A 22,602-nucleotide genomic window follows, 5' to 3' on the forward strand; every position below is an offset into this window, starting at 1 on the left:
AAAGGCACACAACCCACGTGCAGTTCATAGGCCCGGGTCAGGCCTGCCCATCAGAGAACTGGTTCCTAGAGGTAGGTACCTTTGACGACTGCTTTCATAAAAACTCGTAGGGCCTCGCAGTTAACATGGGAGATTTTAAAAGAGCTAGCACCACTGGCTTTGCGGACTTTCACAACAAAACAGACTGTGCTCTTTGTGAAGGCTCCTGGGAGAAGCTTCGTCTTGGTGCCAAGAGCAACTACAGTCATCCTAAAGCACTGATTCATCTTTCCCTCTCATAGCAATTTCCTCCCACCTTCCAAGAGCTTCAAGCCAAAATCATGGCCCCTGTGTCTTATGTTTGGTTCATTCTCGAAGCTCTGGAACTGTTCTTCATTCCTTTTTCTCCTAACATGTTCTTTACCTTTGGTCTATTTTTACCGCATCGTTATGCATGGCTACAAGTTATTATGCATGTAGACAGTGATAGCCATAGAAACACACACACACATACATTGTAGTTTTACCCCATTGTTCGTGATTTCTTTATACCCATGAGGGAAACAGAACTTCCTCTTAAAATATCAGCTCTGTTTAAAGCTAGAGTCACAAATACGCTATAGTCTATCACATAAACCAAGCTGCGAAGAACACAAGGTATAATCATTTAGAGTGCCCGAAAGTATTTCTGAGGTAGAAAGAGAAGCATTTAACCCACAGAACAGCAAGAAAACAGAAATAAGAGAAATCAAAACTCATGGTTCAGATTCATTCAACGATCAATGGTTTGAACTCCAATTTTTTGCCAGACGTTGGATTATAGATAGAGAATTGAGATGAAAATAAGTATGGTTCCTGTTTCAAAGAGTCTACAGTCTGCAGAGGAGGGGCCAGGAGGTGAAAGCACGTCAGACTTCATGTGGAAAGACAGATGGGGAAAACATGTCTGTAGACTGTCCCAGACACTGTAGGAAATGTCGACAGTACAAAGTAAGTGCAAATTAAAACTGAACAAAAAAGAGGGTTCTCTCAGGTTTGTACCCCAGACCACAGTTATGTGCATGCAAATGCTTATGTGCATATATGTATGTGTGGGATATATATATGTATGTATATATATATATGTATATATATATATTGCATGCACACACATATATGCCTATTCTAACCACACTATGAAATAAGTTTAAGCAGTTTAAATGCAGCTCTTAAAGGTTGATTATTATTTATGTACACACATGCATCTGTCTATGCGGACACGTCTGTATAAGTGTTAGGTGCACATGTGTGCAGGCACTGCAGAGACCAGAGGAGGGTTTTGCTTCTCTACTATGGTTGTTGTTAGAGGCACCCATGAGCCCTGTGATGTGAGTGCTGGAAACCAAAACCACTGAATCAGGTACTCTTCCCTGTGAATCAGTTCTCCATTCTTATGAAATAAGTCTATAGGAAACTGCTCAAAACAAGAGGGCAGTTAGTGTCAACTACGAGGAAACAGAAGGCTGGGTTAATTGGAGAAGTCCATCTCATCCATCACGTGTTATAGTAACTAAAAAGTTAACTTTGAGACTTAGGATGACGGCCCTGGATTCAGTTAAGAAGAATGAGCTTGGGCTGGAGAGATGGCTCAGTGGTTAAGAGCACTGACTGCTCTTCCGGAGATCCTGAGTTCAATTCCCAGCAATCACATGGTGACTCACAACCATCTGTAATGGGATCTGATGCCCTCTTCTGGTGTGTCTGAAGACAGCTACAGTGTACTTATATATATGATAAATAAATAAATCCTTAAAAAAAAAAAAAAGAATGAGCTCACCCAATGAGAGAGGAGCACCCATGGTTTACTGCACAGCTAACTGGAGGATAATGACAAACTAGAACCCTGGTCTCAGACAGGATCAAGAGAACAGTCTCTGCTTAGCTTCTGCTTGGATCCATACTTTTCTTGTATTGTAGAAATATACCCAGTCCCTCGTGTCTGGGGAAGTCTATGGAGAAGGTATGACCACCAGCTGAAATTTCACAGCTGAAGTTTATATCCATACAAGCCACCAAAATCCTCCTAAGGTCAGGATCTGACCAGAGGGATACCATAAAACATCTTCTCGCTCTTTCTTCTTCCTCTTTGTCCCTTCTCTCCCCATTCCCCTGTCCCCTTCCCTCCTTGTGCTCATGGTTGGCCTCTACTCTCCTCTTCTACTCCTCTCTCTCTCTCTCTCTCTCTCTCTCTCTCTCTCTCTCTCTCTCTCTCTCTCTCTCTCCCTCCCCCTCCCTTGTCTCATTCTCTCATTAAAGCCTCTCCACATGGGGAAAAAAACATTTTCTCAAACATTTTTTTCAGTTCCCGAGTCACCTTTCTGGAAACTTTATAACTTTGTATTAAGAGAGAACAGTGCCCTTTCTCTTGTTTCTAGGTAAAAGCAGTCAAATCGAGAGCCAAGCAATCCACAACTTTTCATATTTTTTAAGTTCCCTTTTCCTACACTCAGATTTTAAGACCAAAGCCTGCAGGTCCTTTTCTGGGCCTCATAGTTGTGCCTCTCTCCTATCAGTGTCGCAGAGCTCCTAACTTCTCAGATTATCGGGCCCTTGATTGCTATCTGATGAAAATTCTCAGGCTCTTAAACTGCTTAAAGTCACATTCAAGTGTAGCCTATTTGTGCACGGGGTTGCTCAACAAGATAGACACCAATTATAGACATCTGATAGTCTGTTTAACACAGGCGTCTACAGTAAAGCAGTTACACTCATTCTGTGTGACAACTGCAGCCAAGCCAATGCAGCTCTCAAGTGCATAGGTGAATCAGCTAACCCATACTAGGCACGCGGAATGCTAACGCACTTCTGCTGCATGCCCTACATGACCCTTGGGTTCCCAATCCCCTGTTCATTATCAAGTAGCAATTCTCTAATCTCAACCCGTGCACTTTAATCCCTGGGCAAATTTGCCTACGTCCTTCCGGCTTTAGGTTCAACACTGGCTCAGATAAGACATTTTAAACATTGTATAAGATTTACATTGATACCAATCTCCCTCAACATTTCTTGACTAATATATTCATGTGTTGTACAATGTACATGTCTACAATGTGTTAAATTTTCTCTAAAAATTATTTATGCTGTGAGTACTATAAGCAGTATCAAAGATAAATCACAAAATAGGGAGAAGCAATTTGTGGAAATCAAACATGTACTCTTTAATACATTTTTTTAAAAAAACCTGCTAAACCCTTCCAGGTTCAGGGAACCCTATAGAAGAACCCAGAGAGGAAGAAGACCACCAATAGAACAAGGTCTTCTAAACACAGAAGGTCAGGTGCACATACGAACTCACAGACACTGTGGCAGCATGCAGTAGTCATTCATAGGTCTGAGCCAAATGAGGTCCCAGAGCTGAGAGGAGACATGGACACATTCCCCTATCTCTAACTCAGAAGCTCTCTCCAACTGATAACGGTTCACCAAGGACAAGTTACTTTTCTCCAACAGAGTTTCACCAGAGTTAAACCACTCTTAAGGGCAGGCCCCAGGCCCAGGAGTAGAGAGATGGCCAACACAAAACAAACTCAGGACCATCTTTGGAAGACCTTTCCCATAATATTTTTACCAAGACCTTTTTTCTCTCTCTTTCCTTCATTCCTTCCTGCTTTCTTTTCCTTTCTCTCTTTTTCTTTCTTTCTTTTCCCTACAAATTCTTTGTGTATAAATTATGGCTTCCATTTTTGTATTTGTATGGGATTCCTGCGTGACCCATGTGTGTGTCTCCACAGAGAAAATCTCTTATGTATTGTGTGGATGTGTCACTTCTTAATAAAAAAGTCTTTGAGCAATAAGAAAAAGACAGGAAGTCATAGGCGGGGATAAGATTTGGGAAGTTAGAGAGAACACAGGAATCCACCCCAGGGAAACCAAAGGAGGACAGACTCATGGAACCTAAGCAGAGGTAACCAGGCATGAGACTCACATAGAATAGGATCAATGGATTATTAAGTTATGAGCTACATGGGGAACAGAGTCAAAGCTTATGGCCTAGGTATTTGTAAAGAATAGTAAGGTCTCAGAGTCATTATCTCAGGAAACGTAGAAGCCAGGTAGAAAAACATATGGTTACAAATCTCTGCACCTACTTATGTTTCTTGTGCTTTTCCTTTGGCTCTTCTCTCTGTGTTGTCTTGTTCCCAACTGCTTTTTTTTGTTTGTTTTTGTGTTTTACTTTGGTTTTTGTTGTTGTCGTTGGTGGTGGTGGTGGTGGTGGTGGTGGTGGTTTGTTTGTTTGTCTTTTGAGACAGGGTCTCTCCATGTAGATCTGGCTTTCCTAGAAGTTACTCGGTAGATCAGGCTGGACTTGAGCTCACAGAGATCTGCCTCCTTGGCACTAGGATTAAAAGTGCGTTTCACCATGCCCAGCTTATCTTATTCTCTTATCATTCTACAGATCCCTGCTTTTTCCTAAAGAGAGGCCAAAATGTTGTAAACACAGACATGAAGGAGGTGTGAAGGATCTCAGAAGGGTCAGGAGAAGAAAAAATCAATCAGAATATACTGTATGAAAAAAATCTATTTTTCAATAAAAGAAAGAGAGCTCTCCAAAGAGCTTCAGCACTTCACCATTAACTACAAACATGAAGAATGATCATAGTCATCACAAGAACACTCCATTAAGCAGGAATACACAGGCACCTATGTAAGAGAACTACATGTACCTAACACTAGAGAGACACATAATGGGAACAAACCAGCAGTTGCTGGAATAACCGTAATGGTGTTGTCAACTTGACAGACTCTAGAATAACAGGAACATGAAGTCAATCCTGTAGGGAATGGCTTGATTATATATCGAGGTGGGAAGAGCCATCTTTACTATGGGCAGGACTATTACCAGGGCATGGGACCCTGGACTGTATCAAATAGGGGAAAATGCTAGAGCAAAGCATGAATTTGTCATGCTCTGACTCTTGACTGCGAGAGCAATATAACCAGCTCCCTCTCACTTCTGACACAGACTTCCCCCGCCATGGTGGTGGACTGTAACCTGGAACTCTGAGCCCAAGTCATCCCTCTCTCCCTTAAACTGGGCTAATCAGTATTTAATTACAATAGCAGGAAAAGAAACCATGACAGTCGCTAGCTGCAGGCACTGTGCTAAGGGCTATCATCTCATTTATCACGGCTGAAAACTAGGAAGCCCACATTCCCGGTTATGCTCATTCTTATAATTGATGACAATACTGCCTGAAGAAACCGAGTCACTGCCCAAGATCTAAAGGTGAGTGACAGAGCCAGGCTGGGAACAGATTAGAGCCTTGGCTCTCCAGGACTAGGTGATAATTTCTTTTAAAATCTTAATTCTTTAGAAACAAGGGACACACTGTGGACTGAAAGCATTCTTGAAGTAGAGTAAATGTGAGTGCTGAATTAAAGATCACACAGAAGATAGAGTAAGGGCTTCATAGGTCCAGATGTATAAAGCATCATTTCCATTAATCAACTCGCCCAGATGTTCTAGTCAGCAGAACCTCTTGCTGTAAATGTTGCTCACTGGTATACCAGATGCCTCACCCCCTGTATTATGACCCTTCCTGCCCTTGCTCCCTTCCCTTGGCATCCCCAAACATCTCACCACCTCTATTACGATCCTTTCTGCCCTTGCTCCCTTCCCACAGGTAGAAATTCCTTGTTAAGTTCCCTGTAGGTTCATTTTCTAGTTCCCTCCCATCCCTTTCTCTGAGCGGTCTGTGCCACACCAAAGCTCATCTGCCCTTGCAAGGACTGTGGCTCTTATGACCACAGCTCCCCAGTTGTCCCAGGATAACCCAGCAAACCGATCTTCTCAGACTCAAGTAAAGGGAAAGCCCACTTCTGTTCTCATCTAAATTTGGCTTTATGTGAGCCTTGAGGTCCCCGGTACTTTTTATTTCAACCATTTTAAGAAGGAAACGGCTTTATTATTATAATCTTTATACAGAATAGTCTAATTTTTCAATGGGGGCACGGAGGACTCCCACAAGACTCTGAAGGATAAGTCCTAAGGCAAATGTGAATAAACGAAAGCAACAAACTAAGAACAAGGCAAACCCAACATACAATTTACGTGTGAGGGGTTTTGCAAGAGACTCATGAGTTGAAAGCTCACTCCCTGCTTAGGAGATCCAGTCATTGGTAGACAATTGAGCTTCTTCAATAAGCAAACCCACTGCTGAGCTGATACTAGATGTTCTACCTGGTTTGGTGTTTCCTCAGAGCAGGCACAAGAGTGGGAGTGTGTCTTGCCGTGAACACCTCCTTTCTGTTTTGTTGTTTCTCAGCTGCCATGAGGTCAGCTGTTGTCCTCCCATGCACCCTTTCCATCATGTTGTATGCTTGCACAGATGTGGAGTTGGAAACTTCTAAAACTGTGAGTCAAACGGAACCACATCTCCCTCAACTTACTTCCCCTGGGTATGTTTGCCACAGCCATGAGAATCCAGTTAAGACAATACACGAAGGGAAAAAAAATGCTAAGGAAAACCAAGTATGAAAGCCATGGCAAACACATCCATTTTCTTTCCATCCATTGTACTAACCCCTCTCTGATCAACTTCATTTTTGCTAAAGAACTTTTCTGTTCCTTCCTACCGCTCCGTTCAAGAGCTCGATCCTGAAGACAAATATTGACAGTTGCTTCTTCTGCCCGGAATACAGTTCAATGTTTAAAGACCATGGTGGACTGAAAGAACAGAGGGTTGAAGGAAATGGACCGCTCTGTTTCATCTTATTCTACAAGCAAAATGTGTTTGCTCTCATGGTCTAGCCAATGTATTTACACATATTGCTCCAGACTCTTTAATGAGTTTAGATTAATTTCTAAGGAAGAGCATCATCTGACCAGTACAATTCCAAGGTATTAAGACTCACCAACTTATCACCCCCTAAAAATGTACTTGCTGGCTGCTTTTGGAAAAGGGAGGAAAACAGCATGACAGAAATCATTCTCAAGGGATGAACTAAATCCATTACAAATACAATTTTCTAAGCCACGTTTTTTTACCTACTTAAAAACTAGCTTATGCATGCATACCCCACTGGTTCACAAAGTAATCATATCCCTTGTAACAGCAGAAAGTTAATTGCCAAAGGAAAAGAAACATAACTGTGTTATTAGCAATAAAATGCCAATGGACCCATGAGGTTTCTCATATGCTAGATGGTTTGCTAATTAACACCCCAATGATCTCAATCCAAAATTCTCTCTAGGTCTTAAATGATTGATTTAGGTTAGATTTTTCTGGCTTAATTCCTTGCCATGATTTTTGTCTTGTGGTATTGGAGCTTGAGCCCAAGAGCATCATACACCCTCTGATACTAAACTATATCTATAGCGCTCTTATTGCATTTTCTTTGAAACAGGGTCTCACTGAGTTGCCCAGGCTGGCCTTGAATTCACTCTGTGTCCCAGGCAGGTCTTAAACTTGTGATCCTCCTGCCTAAGGCTCTTGTCTGGATGAAGTTACATACCTGGGTTACCAAGCCTGACTCTTTGTGAAGATTTTGACTGCCAGGGTCTACCCAAGGACAAAGGTGAAACGTATATCTCTTAGGAGCCATGGCCATCTCTGATGAATGAAGGCTATGGCTGTAAGTCAACCTAAGGAGATATTTCAAATACTTCCATAATTGACTCTTTGCAAACGTCAATTATGCCCCAACTTTCAAAAGTAATAAAAGTTTAGATCTACCAGTGCTACTCCCATTGCCCTCACTCTAAGTCTAACCCTTCTCACTCTTTTCAAAACCATTGATTATTGATACACTCCCTCAGATGCGTAAGGCTTTGTTCTACCCACTCCTTGTCTGGAATCCCCTCTTCTGCCATATCTGCAAATCATGGCCTACTTGTATTTATGACAGTCTACTCCCAAGCTAGATGATTTATACACCAGTCTGATCCTTACCCATTTACAATCTTTTCAAGGACAGGGGCTATATGTTTTGGTTCTTTGTTTCATTCCTTGGCAACTAAAGCAATGGTTTTGCCTGTGGAGATCACTCAAATATACCCTTATCATTTACATTGGTTAAATTTATATGGAAGAAAAGGCATTTTGAGGGGCTTTCCATAGAACTTCTAGTAGACTACATCTCTGTCTCTTACAGCTCCCTCTCTGTCTCTTTATCCTTTTTACTATGAGCCATACAGGTGCACTGTTCTCATAAATTAACTTCTCTACCTAGCCCGGATGCTGCCACGGGCATGGTTATTCCCTATCCTTTCTTAAGAGGACTTGGCATTTGTCCTATGACAGTTACTAAGCTAAGACTTCGGATACAGAAATAAAAGCCCAGTCCCCACACTCAAGGAAAAATGGAAAGGGGGGAGCAGAGTGAGATTTTGTTACAACATATAAGGTCCTAAGAGATCTTCTTGCTGATGCTTACAAGAGGAAGACAGAGCCAGCCAGTACAGTTCTGGCCAATAGGATTTAATAAGAATGGCATGTAAAGGATTTCTGGGAGACAATTCCCAAATGTGCCTTCAAAGTTTACTGTGAAAAGAGGGAGACATTCTAGGCAGAAGGCATAGCATGTCATGAGTGCATGCGTCATGAGGGCCAGTCAGAACAGTTAATATTTCTAAGTACCACAAATTGTTTGGGAACGTCCCATGTCTGCTTCAGAACAAGACAAGCAAGGAAGCAAACACTGAGCTCTGTGGTGAGTGCGGTTTACAAAAGCAAGGGAGCTTAATGCCACACATGCTGTCCCACCCAGGCTGTCAACTTAGGATCCTAGGGAACAGGTGAAGTTTCCCAAAGAATGAAATTCTCATTTCACCCCATGGCAACAGCATAAACCAATTTCACTAATTAATCTCCTTCAGTTGGTCAGGTAACACAATCACAAGCTGCAGGCACTTTGGAAAACAGCAAGACGCATGTTGCAATAACAGCAAAGATTTCTCTTTCTGAAAAGGAATTCTCAGTGATTGAACCAGAGGTACAAACTGCCCAAGCAACTGGATCCACTCAGAAATGGGATATGACAGAAAGGAGAACACAGGCTAGGAATCCAAAGGGGATGAGCTACATGAAGCCTTCGTAGACAGGGCTCTGCAAAGGGGATCATCCTGTGAGGCTGCTTCTGTAATGAGCCTAATGCTGCACACAGGATGGACATAGCATATGCACAGCAAATATTGAGCAAATTCATAAATGCATGAAAGAATCAATCCGTAAACAGGCATGATCACTTAAATAATTTAAGAGCAGAAGAAAAACCTAATCGTAGTATTTGTAAAATTCTTGAAATGTCCATAAGGAAGGCAAAATCTTGATAATAATAAAGAAAGCATTAACCATACAAGCATGAACAAATTACCAAAAACATTTGCTTGAGGTGACTCACGCTGACTGGTACAGATACGTAATCTGCACTGAGTGAGGCCGGACATAATGGTCACCAATGAGTTAGCTGACACAAAGCAGTTTTGTGAGCAATGAATGACAGAGTTAAATGTCAGCTGTGCATTGTGGAAGAGGTCCCACACCAGAAATAGAGCAGGGTTCCCAGTAAATGAATAAATGTGCTTTGCGCTAATTTTACATTGCCTGGATGCCGAGTGGATCTCTAACCTCAGGAAATGACTTTATTTCCTTAACTTGTAAAAAACAATAAGGTCGACTGCTCTTCAAAGTGCCTCAGGGTAAGCAAGTGATCACACCTGAGCCCTGGTCATGACAGGACATTATTTTCATGCTGATCTGAGGCATTCTGATGGCCACATCAGTGTGAGTTCTGAGAACTGTATAAGGGTCAACAGAATGTGTAGCCCATCTCCTTCAGGAAGGCCAAACATGAGTCAAGAATGTCCATCTAATTAGCAATAGATCAATGGAAATCACAGCATCTCACATTTTTTTCATGGCCTCTTCAGAAATGACCTGGACCAAACCTAAGGTAAAAGACACAGAATTTGACTCACATAGACAGTGGCAAGGTCTAGAGTAGACGAGTCCTGAAGGCATGCCCCTATAATCAGATCTTCTCTGACCTCCAATCTTCTCTATTTGCTCTCTCTCTCCACCACTTATGAGAATACCTCACCGGGAGTCAACAAGAACAATATAAGTGAGAAAGGCTACCAACTGACACAAGCCAAAAGATCGTTCAGAAGCTATCCGATGAAGGGTTCAAAACCTGTCATGATATGTTTGAAAAATTCCTCGGTTTGTCAGCCTTAACTAACAACAGTCTGACTGGAGAATCAAATGCTAAAGATAGGGAAGAATTGCCCCCCTTTCATCTTGCATTATTTGGGGGCTGTGAGTTGGTTCTTCTCCAACGTTCTGCCATCTCCTGCTACCACCCAAGATGTGAAACTTGCAACGTAAACACTTATGACAGTCTGGATGGATTATTATTCTACTGAGAACATGCTTTTTCCTCCCCGAGAAGGCTGATCTACTGACTGAAGTCCTAAATTCAGTAGGCTAACACAGATCTGAAACACAGTCCCTGACGCAGCTCGTGAAGCATCTCTCCTATTTTATACAATCCATCTGTGCTGCCAACAGAATAGTGAGTTCCTTTCTGAGGAGATCACCATGGCTGGTGGGAGAAGTGGCTCTGATTCTTGACTGAGACTCTTCCCTCTAGGAAGCTGATGTGGGAGTCGTACATTACTCCTTTTACTCTGTAAAATAGGCTCATGGGAAGAAGGCAAAGAAGGGTATACTGGTTTAATTATACTGAAAAGGGCAAAGGAAAAATCCATCCATCTTCCCACTGCGGTTCATTCTGTTTCCAAAGGCAGGCTGGATCTCACAATCAATGAGTTTTGTATCACTCACCAACTCTCTCACTTAAAAATGAAAGCCATTCACACAGTAAACATGTCAAAAAGTGAGGGCAGTCCAACCCAGGCAGAGCTGGAGTGCCATTAATTGACAGGAAAAAGAGATGCTATTTATTCCCCCTTGGTAATCAACTATGGAAAGTAGATTCGATGACAAGAATACCCACAGAGCCCTGAGGTGATATGTATATTAATGCATAGAGTCTCCTCTCTTGGTTACATTATAGCGTGAACAATTGCAGTTATCTAAAGAGAAGCTGTGACTTCACTAGTTGCCCTACAGTGTTCATTGTCACCGAGTCTGTCGATGTACGCATATGTGTATTCAACGTGCGCATAACGTGTGTTCAAACATGGAGAGCAGAAGCAGGAAAGACAAGAGCACAGGAAGTGAAAGACTAAAAACGGAGACTCTGGATTCACAAAGTAAGGGGCATGCTTCAAATCAAAATGTTACTCAAAGAAATAGTGGGAGAAAGGTTTGGATGGAGGCTATAATTAAGAAGCATGAACAGATGAGTAACTGCAACTCTGCCGGGCTAGGGATTTGAGACCCTTTGGAAATAACTTCAGCGTGCTGTAGTTGCTCCGCAGCAAAATAACACTCAAATGAAATGTAGCAGTGATTTCATCACACTGAGGATACAAGGTTCCACTCAGCACAGATCTTTATCAGTTCCTGGGGTACTCTGTGGAGACACTGCAAAGAATTAACAGCCTGCCGTGAGACAAAGGGACCCTGATTCAACACAATCCCCAGAGGCATTACCCGGAAGTGAGGTGCTGAAAGTGGGGAGATCCTTCACACACACACACACACACACACACACACACACACACACACACACACGAAGCTTGCTAGAGAATGCTAGAGAATATCTCAGGGATTTTTCCTACAATTCCCTAAGCATGCTGCAACAACTATTAAAATTATGTGACCACAATATCAAAAGTAAACATTACATGTGTATGTATACTTGTATATGTGTTTATATAGGTACATATATACATATATGTATTTGTATCTATACATTCACTCATAGACTCATACACACACACATACACACACATATATATATACATATATATATATGTATATATATATACATATGGGATCGCTTTGGTCAAAGCTAAAGTTGCTGCTAATTACAATGAAATATTTTGCAAATGCATTGAAAACTGCCTGAGTATGAGAAGTGCAGAGGCTATTTCCAAGATATCTAAGCTGATTCTAGCTCTATTCCCAATGAGTACCGCAAGTTGCCAGCCCCAAACCCTCAATAAATTCCTTTCAGGTAGAGTGGGAATGACTCAAAGTAAAGAGCTGGAAACAGAAGTCTGCCAGGCACATCCCAATATTGCCGTGAACCACCATTGCATGCAGGAAAAGAACAGACACCAGGGTTTTAACTTTACCACTTCTGAAGTCTTTCAAACATTGTTTAAGGATTCGGACTGCAGTCTGCAAGGACAACCCTCTCTCTCGTTTATTATTAACCCCTTTGCTCATTCTGCTCTAGAATGGATTTGGAGGGATCAGACAAACATCTAAATAGTCAAGCTATTTAAGTAGATGCTTTCAAGCCTTTTTCCATGCAAGACATAATTGAAACAAAATATAATAATCACCAAAATACAAAATGCAAACAAAACACCAAAATGTATCTACTTTGGACCCGGAAAGCAGAGTAAAGGCATATGTCATCAGGACTAGTTTGAGAAAAATCCACAGACAGTAGAAATAAAAGTAATGCAACAGAACAAGACAGCCCCCCCCCCCAAACTTCACACTCCAAACTCCCAAGGAGCAAGGGGACCAATCAGAAACCTCACCCCATTGCTTATCGCAAAACAACCCAGGGATCGAAAGCTAAATTTTAGCTGAGGGCACCTCTCCCTAGAGTTTAAACTCCCATATACAAGAATATAACCAATATTCAGCTCAAAATTTATTTTAAAAAAATGAAGGAGAATGACGACTTTGAAACATTGTTTGCACTGTTGCTTTGACCAACATAATTTTGTGCTACGGATGGAAGGAAGGAAAAAAGAAAGGAAAGAAGGAAGAGGGAAGGAAAGAAGGAAGGAAGGAAGGAAGGAAGGAAGGAAGGAAGGAAGGAAGGAAGGAAGGAAGGAAGGACTCCTTTGAAGAACGACTCTCCTCCCGCAGTGCACAAGTTCAGCAAGGTGAGACTCCAGAAACACTCTGGGTTTCCTTTGGTCTCCCTGAGGCACCCAGTAGCTGACTTTTCAAGTTGCCGTGTTCTTTACAGCCAACCTGGGAGGCCAGGTGGAAAATGAGAGCACCAGTGAGCCTGGCGCGCAGTAATCGAGCTGCCAGGCACATGTTCCTTTTCGGAAAGGTGCTGATTTTCTCTTGGAAAAGTCTAAACATTCCAGTAGCTTCAGAGCTTTTATCTCTCAGCAGGAAGACGAAACTATGCTGTCAGCTCCAGAATAACGTTCTTCCTCCCGTCACTCCCCACCACCCTCCGAAGAAGCTGCCACAACCCCGTTTGCAGAACTGGGTGCCCCGAGACTCAGAAGCGATGAGGTCATGCAATGTACTCGTCTTCCCGGCGCAGGATTCCTCTCGCGGCTAATGTTCATGCCCAAGTTGTAAACCCCACCAGACACGGGGCCATTCTGGCCCCACCAGCAGATGTTTAAAGCACAGCTGCCCGTACAGACTCTGACATAACTCACACGTGTGTGCTCCTGTTCACCCGGGAAGATGGAAGTCTTTGCTTTGTGGCAGGTCACCCCTGGTCCCTCTAGGTTCTGAGGGAGTACCCCGTAGGATGCTGAGGAATCCTCTCTTGCCGGAATCTATCAGCCAGCCTGCACAGAGACCCTGCACACTGCTGCGGTTTGCTCTGGAGAACACATTTGCCTAGCTTCTGCTTCAAGGACAAAGAGCTAGCACTTATGTTTCCGTCATAGCCGGAGGGCTCGGGTTTATGAAGAAATAAATAAATCAAAGGCACACTGTGCAGACAAACGACCCCAGGCATTTTAGTTCGCCGGGTCCCTCCAGAAAAAAAAAAGGACCACCAGACCAGAAGAAATGCAGAAGGAAGGTCACTAAGGCAAGCCGGGAAGAGAGGAAGCAATCCGTTCACTGCAGCAGAACAGCTCATTCAAAGCAAGCACTTACCATAAAAATAGAAAGAGTCAACAGAAGGAGAGGAGATCCTTCCTCCGGTGTCTGTGGTAGACAGAAATTCACAGCGAACCTTGGCAAAGTGATGGGAGGCAACAAGCCCTCCACACACAAGTCCTTTCAGCCTCCCCTCCAGCCCGCATGCAGTTGTCTGTGCTGTAAAACCCCGAGAAGTCTGGAACAGGACTCTCCGGAGAGCAAGCGAGCCGAGCCCGGAGTGAAAGCAGCCAGCCAGCCGGGGGACCAATTTCACCACAATCTCAGAGCATCGCTCCTAGGACTGGTCCTCCCCACCGGTGCAGGGGCGGCATGGGGTGGGGGGCGGGGGCAGCAGGCTAGGCTTCGGAAAGCGAGGTTTGGGTTAGGGAAGGAGCCTCTTTGGAGTGGAAGGAACTGCCGGTAAGCACATCAGTATTCCATATCAGTTATTGCCAGCAACCAATCAGCCTAACCAGGGGGCTGTTGTCAGTGTGACAAGAGAGTGCAGATGACAGGCGGTCCAGGGAGCTGCAGGACAGCTCCCTGCCAGCAACAGAAGTTTGGCAGGATTGGCAGCTTGCTTTCTCCCGGTCTCTTAATATTTGCTTGCTGTTTGTCAATTCCCAAAGCCCCATAGTTCCATGGGCCACTCAGCAAGTTCCCAAGGCAGTTCACCACGCTCTCTCTGCAGGAAGCCAGAGGGAATGTGAGTGGTGGCTAGTGTCTCCTCACACATCAGACAGCTCTGACAGGACCCTCCACAAGGTCACCACCAGTTCGAAAATGGCACTGTGGACCTGTGCCTGTCTATGACTGAAGTGCAGGTTGAGATAGTCAGGAATAGGGCTTTTCACATCATGGGAGAAATTTAGACAGAAAAGAGTTAAAGGTCTCTTCGGGAATTTGACCCTCCATCTTTCTTCATTGAGTTTCTGGGTGGTGTTTTATAGAGATGTTGTTCAATGTGAGTTCCGAAGGACGGTTTATGTTTCTCTTTGACGACTCTTAAATCACCCACGATTTAAGACAGGACATGCTTACTCTTGGTAAACAGAGATTAATAATCTATAATCACTAAAGTGACATACCAGTTTACACCAACAGAAAGGAACCCAAGCCTTCATGGTTAATGAAGAATAATTCTACACTTTTAGTATTTGTCTTTTTCTGAAACCATTCGGTGGCATTCATATTAAACCTTGTTTGCCTGTGACAATTAGAGTGGACCAGAAAGTGGTTTCTGAGGCTAAACGCTAAGAGAGGTCATAGTGAAACTTCCAGATTTTTTTTTTTAACTTTGGAAGAATGTTTAAGGTTACTTTCTTAGTAGAAGAACCAATTCCCTTCTCCTGCCAGGAGTAGGAGGATACTGACCCTTGGTGTCTTTATGTGATGCTGAGTTTCTAATTATAGTTCTCTTTTCTCTTAGAGGTTGAAAATTCCCTGGACATTCTGTGATACCTTCCAGCCCTGGGCAAACTGCAGGCTGACATAGAGGAGCCTGAATACCACCGCCTAAGGAGAGGGACTCTGTGGGGAGGGGGGAACTTCGAGGGGAGGCAGCATTTGAGATGTTAATTAATTAATTCATTTTTATGTAAGGCGGGGGGGGGCTACACTCCAAACAGTTAGCCAGGCTTCAGAGACAATCACAGCAGGAGTCCATAAAATGCTCCACACCAAAGACACGTCTAATAAAATGAAGTTTTTCTCTTAATTAATTAATTTGTTCACTTTACATTCCAATATCGCCCCCCCTCCCAGTCCACTAGACCCCGGTAGCTCCTCCTTCCAAGATGAAGTTTCTTAACCGAGGAGGCAGAGGTCGCTTACCAGAGTAGCGGTGTGCACATTACAGAAGTGAACTCTGATACACTCAGCTTCTGCTCTCTACCTCAGCTCAGCCCAACTCAAACCGGCAAATATAGAAAGACCGGGGACTCTGTGTAAAGGGCACAGGGAGGCTCCCTGCCTTCAAGTAACGTCCGGCCCCACCGGCAAACCTAAATGGCCTCTGGGACACGGTTATCCTGGCCAAGGCAGAAACCACACTTTCAAATTGTGTTTCCCGTGAGTCAAGCTGTGCGGCTGACCTTTAGGCTCTATCGCTGTCATAGGGCATCTTCTACAGCCAAACCTATCTGCGAAGCGTCAGTGCACAAACAAACTATTACATTTAATTACTTTGTGTACCTGTGGTACATACATCCCGAGTGTAAGTGTATGGAGGACAGCTGGTGACAGGCAGTTCTTTCCTTCCACCTCGCCGGTCTCAGGGATGGAACTCCAGTTGTCAGACTTGGTACCGAGTACCACCTCTCTGGCCCACTTTTTAAACCTAATCTTTGATGTTCTTTGTGACAAAAAACATGGTCAGCGTGCCAAATAACGTGTTTAAAGAGGGTATTATTTAAAGCTCCTGAGTAATTGAGATTAATACTGTTTATGAAACAGATTCAATACCTTGACGCTATCGGAGGATAATGAAGCATGAAAAGGGATAATTCTGCAGAAATACAAATTGCCCGGTAGATTAAGTGTACAATCTATATGGCAATTAGGTCAATGAAAATGGTATTCTAGTCACTCAAATGTAATTAATTTTTAAAGTTTGATCATTTCTCTATTTCTCTATTTCTCTCTCTCTCTCTCTCTCTCAAATGATAATAGAACTTCAGACAGCAACAAACGACATTTAATTTTGTACCACACAAACCCAAAAATCAGTTAAACAGGGGGTATCACACCTTACCTTGCTCAAAAACACCTAACACGTCATAGGTTCAACAAAAAAGTATCTGTTAGATGGCCATTTGATTGGCCAAGAAGAATCTTGCTAAATTTCTAAAAGGGCTCTATTGAATGCCTTCTTTTAAAAGACCTCTAGGTAGACTGAACTTTCTATGAGTTGAATTTTGTACCTACACCAGCCATTTGGTTTTTTTAAAAAGAAAAAGAAAAAGATCGCTTTTTCCAGACCTTGAGGGATTGTGGCCATGAAAAGCTAAGACAAGGTGGTACAATGCTTTGAATCCCAGGAGACAGGGCCAAGCAGGTCTCTGAGTTCAAAGCCAGCCTGGAACAGAGCAGGTTCCAAGTAATGAAGAGCTTAGGTCCAGGTGTGGCGGTTACATCTTTAATACGGGTCATACCTTCTGCTGGAGACCTACATAAGGACAAGGGAAGAAGGAAGGATTCCTTTTTCTCCGCTTGCTTGCAGTGGTCAGCACATCTGTTGGAACCCGCTTCTTCAGGATTCTAGCTTATAGAGAAGAGCAGCTGAAACACCTGGCCTCGTGGGACTGAGCAACCTCTAGATTCTTGGACTTCCCATTGTTGCGTTAGTTGGACTGCAGACTATAAGTCATTCCAATAATTTCCCTTAATATATAGAGACATTCCATAAATTCTATGACTCTAGAGAACCCTTACTAGTGCACTCAGATATGGCCCTGGCTGTCTACATTTATTCTCTCATTTTTCTGGGTTTGTTTTCTACTATTTACCAGGCTAGTTTGTCTGATAGAGTCTCCTGTCTCCCTTTATAAGCACTGGAACTAAATATATTCGTGTTAAACATCCAGTTTTACATGGGAATTCAAACTCGGGTCCTCATGCCTGAATGGCAAATGCTTTTATCCACTGAGCCCTAGTCCCCTAATTCCACCTTTTAACACCAAGACCTATTGAGAGAGGCATGAGAATCGGAGAATCTTAACCATCTTTTCGTCTGATGGCTTTGATAGCTGTTATAATTTACATAAGGTAATCTTCAGTCTAAAGCTACTAGCCATTTGCTAATCCGTTTTTTTGTCCTGGGCTTAACACTAGTGGCACTGTCTGCCATGCCTGATATGTGTACTGCTGAAATGTGAGTGTGCACACAGGGATGGTGAAAGGAAATTGCCTATGTGGCGGATCCAGAATGTGGCCAATTAGATTGGCCTCAAAAACCTTCTCCTTTTCATGGAAATATACTGAAGTGTACACAAAGCCTTCAGGAATGTTTTCTGACTCAATCTGTGTGGCTGCAAAGGGGATCTGTCCCCATACTGTCACCCCAGTGAGGGAAGCAGGACTGAGAAAGCACAAGTAAGGCAGAGAAGCTCATTTAACTTCAGAGATTAGATGTAAACCCTTTTGTGCAACAGAAACAAGTCATGCTCATAATTTAAAGAGAAAACAATGTACGTTTATTGATTCATTTTCCTCAATAAATTTGGAACCTACATTTTCATATTAAGCCAAACTAAGTCATCATCAATCACTAGACAAATGAGAGGAAAGAACATTCCAGAAAAAGTGTGGTAATCTACTTTAAAGTCCCACTTCTCATATCTAAATTGTCCTTCTTTCTGTGGGAAATCCGGAATGCAGAGGGAAGATGTTGGCCTACTAAGGGTCACTGCCTGGTTGAAGGTGAGTTCCCAAAGCACTTAGTAGGCAGGCTTTCAGACAGTCAACACCCGTTCTGAACACGTAAGAGGTATTTGAGGCTCCCAACTATAACCAGACTGTCCAAGTCTTGAAAAATGTTTGCTCTCAGCATTCCTCAAGGCAGATGAATCCCCTGGGATTATCAGAGATCAAACCATACAGAAAAAAAAATTCATGAAGATCTCAGCCTGCTCACTTTTCCTCCTGTTTTGGAAGTCAGCAAAGTAAATCCATGTCTGACCCAAAATGTGACATAGAGTTAGGCAGAGTCAACTGAAGCCAATATAAGGGTGTGTGTGTGTGTGTGTGTGTGTGTGTGTGTGTGTGTGTGTGTGTGTGTGTGTGTAAAGATAGACACGCATGTCAGAAAAAGGAGCGTGTACATCTCAACTCTTACTGAAGTGTCTACATCACAATCAGTCCTTAAGCCCCAACATCAACAACCCATTTAGGGCATCATCCTCTCTGTTAATTGTTAAAATGGCCTGTTCTAAGCTAACCTCCTGTACTGGCTAGTTTCTGTGTCAACTTGAAACAAGCTGGAGTTATCACAGAAAAGGAGCCTCAGTTGTGGAAATACCTTCATGAGACCCAGCTGTAAGGCATTTTCTCAACTAGTGATCAAGGGGAAGGACCCAGCCCATTGTGGGTGGCGCCGTCCATGGGCTGGTGGTCTTGGGTTCTATAAGAGAGCAAGCTGAGCAAGCCAGGGGAAGCAAGCCAGTAAGTAACTTCCCTCCATGGCCTCTGCATCAGCTCCTACTTGAGTTCCAGTCCTGACTTCCTTTGGTGATGAACAGCAACATGGAAGTGTAAGCTGAATAAACCCTTTCCTCCCCAACTTGCTTCTTGGTCATGATGCTTGTGCAGGAATAGAAACCCTGACTAAGACACCTCCTTATTGTCATTAGCATTCATTCTCCTGTTGGCCAGACCAGATACAGTAGCTGTTAAACTTGGGATTGAGGCCACCCTGCAATCTGGCCTCAGTTTACACTTCCAGCATCCATTTCCACTGTTATATCCCCTGTATCGCATACTTCCCTTACACATCATTATTTACTGTTCCCATGGACACTCCTGCCTCAGTTGTGGTACTTTGCTCTCCCAGAATAGCCATCCTTACTTCTGTCTTTGGAAACACTCCGCTACTCATTCCTCAAGGCCCAATTCACTATCATCCTTTTGGTCAAGGCACCAAATTGCCCAATGTGATTTAATCCCATCTGTTTGTGCATAATGTGTTATTTAGTCTTGGGTTACAAGTACAGATAACAAATACATTACACTAAATTAGTGCCCTCTAAGCAATTTATCGAGGTCCTTGGATGTTCCAAGTATTTGATGCGTAATCGTGCATGATGAATGAATGACTACACTTTATACCTCTTACAGTCAAAAGCACTTGAAGAATGGACAAGCCTTTTTCCTGGAAGTCCGCAGGACGACAGACTCATTAGCAATATATAAATATCCCCTCCTTCAAACAGGAGTTCTGTGGTTTAAGGAGAGAGACTTGGATTAGAACCAGAAGAGCCAAGTTCCAGCTCTTACCCTGTGCCTTCCCAACCTTGAAGAGCCTAAATTACCTCCTGCTATAATGTGGCTTCTCAGAGCTACAGGTAAGGAGCTGAACACTGAGTTAAGCACTTTAAATGCTGTACAAACACATGACTATGGACAGGCTCACTGTCACCATTGTCTTGTGGTTGCTGCTGCTACTAATACTTCATCAGAAGTCACAAAACGTGTTCAGACAGTTATCCTATGCAAACCAGCCTAGAAGCCATGACTCAGCACTGAAATCACTCCAAGTACCTGGCTTTAAGCCTGCTCCTCTATAGTTGGGGTAAACTGGAGAGTCTGAAAGCCTGGGACTCCGATTCAACCTTTGTCACATCTTGCCTAGGTAGATCTGGTCTCTAAGACCTAAGCCCTCCTCTGAGACCAACACTATCAACTAAACTGGGCCCCTGGGAGCTCCCAGAGACTGAGCCATCAACCAAAGAGCATTCAAGGGCTGGTCAGAGGCCCCTGGCACAGATGTAGCAGAGGACTGACTTGTCTGACCTCAGTGGGATAGGATGCATCTAATCCTGTAGAGACTTGATGCCCCAGGGAAGGGGGATGTCTAGGGGTGGGGGGATACCTTCTGAGTGGCAGGGGGAAAGAACTCTAAGTAGGGGGACTAACAGAGAGAATTTTTAAAAATTAGAGCACAAATAACCAGGGATAAGGATGCAGGTCAATAATTCCAGCACTTAGGAAGTGGAGGCAGGAGGATCAGGAGTGCAAGGCCAGCCTTGGCTACACAGTAAGCTTGGTTGGAATCAGCCTGGTCTCCATTAAACACTGTCTCAGAAAAATAAATGAGTGTTAAGCCACACACACACACACACACAGAGAGAGAGAGAGAGAGAGAGAGAGAGAGAGAGAGAGATACAGAAAGAAATAATAATACATACTTTGGCATATTGCCAAATGGGATGGGATACATTGATAGATATAGATATAAATATCCATATATCACATTGATAGATATAGATATAAATATCCATATATCACATATGATTCTGTATATATAGTAACATATCCATACAGCTACTCTATTTATGAAATTGATAAGGATTCCATGATTGGATTGGGAAAGGCTGTCTGTCCTTTCTTCCTAACACTACAGCATCTACAGAAGTGCCAGCCCTCACCTTGTTTGCTGAACTTACCAGGTAAAAGTTTTCTCTGCCTGGAACCACTCTGCCTGAGACCCTGGGGTGTCTCTTCATCCATACAGCTTCACTCATCACCAATCACTTTCTAGCACATTATTCTCTCCATTTTTTTCTTGTAACATCTGTCTAACAGATGTATTCACCTGATTATTTGCTGAATCCTTAACCTCTGTACTTCAATGCACACTCTACCGGAGTGGGCACCATTTGCTTCCTAATCCTTAGTAAGAGAGTCCAAAATAAAATACATACTCAGCACACATCCCCCAAACATTTATAGCATGGCCAGTGTTTGCCTAAGTGTTCCTTTGCTATTTAGAGCAGTACAAAATTCAAATTACCTTTGACTATTGAGCAGATCTAAAATATTGTGGGTCACTTCATTTAAAAAAAAAAAAACAACCCAGAACAGTGCCACAATGCTCAGGTTTAAACAGACACTTAATAACTTATGACACTTAACAACCAATATTAAAATGCTATCCAGCAATGGGAGCACTTTGCAAACAAGATAGCAATCCCTGGCTCTGAAAGAACAAAAATGGCCAAGCACAGCACTCCTGTCTGCACTGCTGATGTACTAAGCACAAATGAGTGCTTAATTGCTGGGTAATAGACCAGGAGTTTCCCTGGATTTTCCTTTCACGTGTTCCCTCTCTTGTTCTATGCCAAAGTTGCTCTGGGCCCAGCATATCCTGGAAGTGATGAGTTCAGCTCTTGGTTTCTGAAATATTGACAAAAACAAATAGTTTTAGAAGAGCTCAGCAATCCAGGTAGTTCTTCCTCTCCTCCCAGGGAACTCTCTCGATGGCAAGGTACACAAAGCCCTCTGGAGCCCGAGTCCAGCATTCCTGTTTTCTGATTAGCTCAACCTTAGAGGAGGCCTAATAAATAAATAACCACGGCAATTCTATATAATGTATGAAGGCTACTTTCCAGTGGTCATTTCAATTAGAATATTTTCAATTAGCAGCAGCATAGTAATTTACCAACCAGGCATATGAAGTTACTTTTCATTACCGGACACAGAAAATAGGAAGATTCTTCTTTTTCTTAAGAGGAGAAAGGCTCCCTAGCCATAATATACATCTTTTTCACCCAAATTCACTCTTCCCCTGACTCCTTTTTTTTCCATTTATACTCACCCTGATGGACTGTTACAGAAAGAAATTGATCTCTGTTCAACTCGGCCCTTCCATGAGTAACTGCTTCAGTCTTGGGGTATTCTTTCTTAACCCGTCATGTCCACATACCCTCTTGAATGCCCCTCTCTTTCTGTCTTCCATACTCACCACACAGCCATTACCCCAGTCTGGCTGCCGGTGCTCCCCACGTCTAAAATGACAGTTTCCCTGGCTTGATCCCCACTCTGCCCCAACTCCCCTTGGCACTGCTCCCTGTGAGGTTTGACATTAAGACACCATCACACCCTCCCTGACAGAGACTCTTCCCTGCTTCTTACCTTATCCAAGATAAAGGACACT

At 43.1% G+C, this 22,602-nt stretch overlaps 1 protein-coding gene across 4 annotated transcripts in view; it reads right to left on the reverse strand.

Moving 5' to 3' along the window:
• Ano4 (anoctamin 4) overlaps positions 1-22,602 on the reverse strand; it is a 398,260-nt gene that overhangs the window by 287,520 nt on the left and 88,138 nt on the right. Inside the window, exon 1 of one of the 4 annotated variants that reach the window (XM_032911037.1) lies at positions 13,517-13,718. The exons of the other annotated variants lie outside the window; for them this stretch is intronic. The gene's annotated coding sequence lies outside the window, so the exon portion shown is untranslated. Of the gene's footprint in view, positions 1-13,516; positions 13,719-22,602 lie in introns of those variants that run through there. 4 annotated transcript variants of the gene reach the window in all.

Source organism: Rattus rattus, chromosome 1 (genome assembly GCF_011064425.1).
Source record: "Rattus rattus isolate New Zealand chromosome 1, Rrattus_CSIRO_v1, whole genome shotgun sequence".
Classification (NCBI taxonomy): Eukaryota; Metazoa; Chordata; class Mammalia; order Rodentia; family Muridae; genus Rattus; species Rattus rattus.